This window comes from Elaeis guineensis, chromosome 6, assembly GCF_000442705.2.
Source record: "Elaeis guineensis isolate ETL-2024a chromosome 6, EG11, whole genome shotgun sequence".
NCBI classification, from domain to species: domain Eukaryota; kingdom Viridiplantae; phylum Streptophyta; class Magnoliopsida; order Arecales; family Arecaceae; genus Elaeis; species Elaeis guineensis.
The window spans coordinates 2,425,279-2,429,975 of NC_025998.2; the positions used below are offsets into that span (position 1 = coordinate 2,425,279).

At 32.8% G+C, this 4,697-nt stretch overlaps 1 long non-coding RNA gene across 1 annotated transcript; it reads right to left on the minus strand.

The window, feature by feature from the left end:
* Positions 1-273: 273 nt before the first annotated feature.
* On the minus strand, positions 274-766 carry LOC105047799 (uncharacterized). The gene is made up of 3 exons (XR_012142254.1): positions 661-766; positions 460-542; positions 274-338 (listed from the first exon to the last, which is right to left on the minus strand). It is a non-coding gene; the product is annotated as an uncharacterized lncRNA (long non-coding RNA).
* Between the last annotated feature and the right edge of the window lie 3,931 nt (positions 767-4,697).

Genomic DNA, 4,697 nt, shown 5'->3' on the forward strand with positions numbered 1-4,697 from the left:
ATTTACTAGCAAAATCTATCTATAGCTTCTTCTACCATATAAAAATAAACTGAAATCCAAAAAAGTAAGCAAGGATCTAAGAAATTATGAGATTGTGCATACTATCTCAAAAAAGAAAAATAACGGTTATCCTAGACCAATATATGCACATTTCCTTATTTTATCTGATGCTTCTAAAAGAAGATAAAATGGATGTGCCGTAAGCAAATTCAAAAAGAATGAGAGATAAAAATATATAGAAGTGATTTTTATTTTACCTTGCTAGGTTGTTGTGAGGAGGAAACGGCGTGTAAGGTTTCTTCTTCTTAGCCTTCACTTTCCTCTGCTTAACATTCTTCCTGGAAAATAAATCATATGACAATGAGACTGACAAGATTGGAAACACATAGGATAAAGCAAAGCAAAACCCTACATTAAATTCTTGCGTTTAAACTAAACATATGACCCAAAATTTCATACTTATTAAACTTTGGGAGAAATCTATCCCAGTTCTCATTGGTTAGTGCTGGATTCTTGGCAAGTTCTCGCTTCATCAGGAGGATCTGTGTCACATGGCAGACAACATTAAGTAGCCATCAAGTATGGCCAGATGTCTCTATACAGCAATTACATTAAGTTATTTTTCTTAGATGGCTGTGCTTTCAAGGTTGCTAAATTTACCTTGATGTGGTACACGGGATGCTGCACGTTTTGGATGCAATCTTCCATGATCCTGCGAACTTGTTTTAGACCTTAAATGACCCCATGGCTGCAACAGTGTTTTCCTAGCAATTGTACAAAGAAAAAATAAAGATAGGTCAGGTCTATCAATAATATAAGATAAAACCATGTCATCATATATGCAACTTAAAGGAAAATAGGAAGGCAACGAAACAATACCTGAACCAATACATAGCATCCAGTCAAAATTTTAATGGCCTATCAGCATATGCAAACAACTTGTAAGCAATACAAAAGAAATGTAGACTTCAAGAATCATAAGGCACAAGCACATATGTGATGCTCATGCCTGAGCAAAAATTAGCATATTGATCATATGACTAGATTGATAACAATACATACCTTAAGAGTTGATAAATTAGGGCCTAAAAGGCATTCTCTTCTTTTCACGAATCGTTCCTGCAGGTGATAACAGTTTCATAAGTTAATAGTTGATTAATGAAATACATTAAGCAAGTATACAGATAAAGAAGGATTTCTATAAAAGAGTTATCTTTGCAGCAGTTACATGCATTATCATTACGCAGTACGACAATTTATAATAACGTTAAGAAGTGAAACCATCTTTATGCAATTACCTTTGGTGAATGCAAGCTATGGACAATACTAACCAAGTGGAACAAATCACTGGCATATGGAGCATTGTCAACAAAATATCAGCGAAATCATTAAAAACTCTTCATGAAACTGTTTACTGGTGTTTGTCAACTATTTAAGTTACTGACATGTCCATTCTCTAATGAAACTGATGAAAAAACTGCTTTTCCTAAGTATCAACATGTCAAAAGGATGTCACTGGAGATTTTTTTTGCTTAGGAACCACTTCCTTTGTAATACAAGTTCAAGCATGCCCGTCTCATAATATTCATAGCTACAAAAAGAAGAAGAAGAAGAAGACTATGGATGGTGCAAATAATCTAAAAGATTGTCATAACACATCGTATCAACAACTGTAACGGAAGTGGGTTGAGCTTCCCAATTGTTCTAAATGAAAGGAAAGAAAAAGAAAAATGATACATCGGGAAGGAGAAGAGGGCATGGAATACAATTTACAAGTAAAAGATAAGCCTATATTTGTCATGATAACACTTTCATATATGCAGAATTTTGTCTTGGTTTGTTACAGAAACAGTTGCCAAATGCCCAAAGTGAGCTTTCTAGGAGGGAAGAAAACTTTCATGCACCCAATTATATCCAAAATGAGAGATCTTGGCTTTCAATGGTTTCAATATTCTGCGCATCCTTATGTATATGTTTGTTGTATTGAACATTTTTTTATCATACATAGGTGATGCTATAAGAAATATAAGAAACTTAAAAAGGAGGACCAATGCACAATGCTCCCACCATTGCGGGATCTGGGCAGGTCAGATATACGCAACCTTACTCCCACATACGGATAAACTGTTTCATATTTCAAACCCATAACCTCCAAAGTCACAATAGAGCAACCTTACTATTACACCAAGGCTCTCTAAAAAGAAACTTGCTGAAAAACACTGGATTTTTTTTTCAAAAAATAAACAAAAGGAGGAAAAGAAAAACAAAAGTATAGAAGATGGGTGATACCTTGTTGCGTACAAGGTTACCAATCTTGATAATGTCACAATTCATATCATCATTTAGGATCTTGATTGCCTGTAAAATCAAATGGACTGATTTCAGAAAAGAAGATTTATTTTAGATAACTGTTAAAACGTCAGTTCTTAATCACAAAAAAGTTAGTTCTATTTTTAAGTCCTGCTCATTCGGCTTGGTAAAAAGGGGAGCGTGTAATCATTATATATATATATATATACAGATTCAAAAATAAGTTCAAAATTTATAACTTATAAGATTTAAGTATTTTTTACATTAAATTGATTAAAAAAAATAAATAAGATTAAATGAGTCAATATTGGACTTAAAAGTAACATTTGATTAACATTGAAGTCTAAACCGCACAACTCATTCAAATCCGTTACAAATTGTTCATTTTGATTTCAAATGATTTATATATAATAAATGGTTGACAGCAAGTTGAATTTTTTTGAAGCCGTTTGAGTTCGATCAAATAAAATTTTCTCTCACCCGATTAAACTCGATCTGTGCTCAATCCTATCGCCACCTCCTCTTCATCATCCACTTTGAACCAGGACAGGGGTATGAACCCGACCTAAAGGTCGAGAGCCAAGCAAGCATGAGACTCCTGCGGTCCCCACTAGATATCTCATTGGCACCAGTCTCTCTATCGTTCTCATCGTCACTGTTGTCTAGGTCGGAGCAGTAGAACAAGAGATTATATCCCATACTTGGTGTGCTAATTTAGTGGTGCATTTGGGCAATTATTTTTCACCACATTATTTGCCTGGCCACCTCAACATAAGGAGGAACAAGCCCTCCACCCCATCGAGCTAATGGTGCTCTAGTTGCGTCTCTCTCGCCCTCCACCTCAACAGGGCAGAGACTTTGTCTTGTTTTTCACTCCAGTTCATAACGATCACGATTACATAATATACAAGGAAATATTAACTGCAGGTCATCTTTACATTTTTGTTTCCATAAGTTTTAAGTGTTAACTGAGATATTGATTTGTAACGGTGTATGACGCTCACCAGCAAAAATTAGCAGCATCTCAAACATTATAAATAATATTTCAATTCAATTAAGATTAATTTTAATTATGGAGTAATATATTAAAAGTAATGTCTGATTTCGGGTAAATTTGTGATACTTTCTTTCCCTTCCGATATAACGAGACCTACATCAACTCGCCCCAAGTGGTATCACCATCCGCTAGCACGTGAGAGAGCTCTGAGTCCGAATCGCAGCTCTTCAAGATCTATTCATGCTATGCTATAGAGAAAAAAAAGATTATAGGCAGAAAAAGGCTATAGATATATCGAAAGCACTGATCCGCTTCTCCCTTCCTCAATCCCACCCTCATTTCTCTATTCTAAGGTTTTCGATTTAATTTCATCTCTCTCTCTCTCTCTCTCGATCGTCTAGGGCTTTTGATCCCTGATCGATACTCGAAGTAGAGCCAATTTTGTTGAGAAGCCATGGGTCAGAAGAAAAATGTGACGATCATTTCAAATTAAAAAAAAAAGTAAAAAAAATAGTTGTAAAAAAAATTAAAAATACCATAAAAAAGCATTGAAAAGAAATAAAAATTATAATTCAAAATGTTAAAAAATAAAAATTTTAATTTTAATTCAAATAAAAATCATCATTTCAAATTACAATCTCCGACGGTGCCCTTATATTTTTATTTTTTATTTTTTATTTTTATCTCATTAAGTTCAAATTTATTTTAAAATTTGATTCGATCATAATTTAAAAATTTTAAAATATATTGTATTTCATAAAAATATAGACCATCAGTTGATCAATATAGGATATTCTACGATATTCGTATAAAATATATATTTGATTATATATTTTTATACGGATATCGTAAAATATATACATTGGTCAATTGATTATCCAGTTTGGACAGTTTAAAAATTATATTTAATTCTATAGGTAATTATATTTTTCAAATGATATGCGGAGGATTCGAAAAAAATTTCGGATAGTATTTTTCTTTAGTTCTCCTCACGCATTTTCAGTCGTATGGAGAGAACTAAGAGAAATACTGCGAAATTTTTTCGATCTCTTTTGCATATCATTTGATTAATATAATTAATCTATAGAATTAATATAATTTTCGAATGGGATATGATCTATCTGTACCTATTTGTTGATGGTATGATGTATTTATCATGTAAATCTTTTGAAATGATAAAATAATTAGTAATACTAAATATTTTGATTTTGATTTTGCCATAGATTTCTTTGAGAAAATGGCTAGTACTCGAGTTCGTGTACTATTGTATTATGATGGCATGATACAGAATGATGAAAATGGTGTGTAGTACATCACCCTACAAATCAAATGATTAGAGTATCTTCATCATTATCACGTCAAGAATTATTAGACCAATTATACAGCAGTA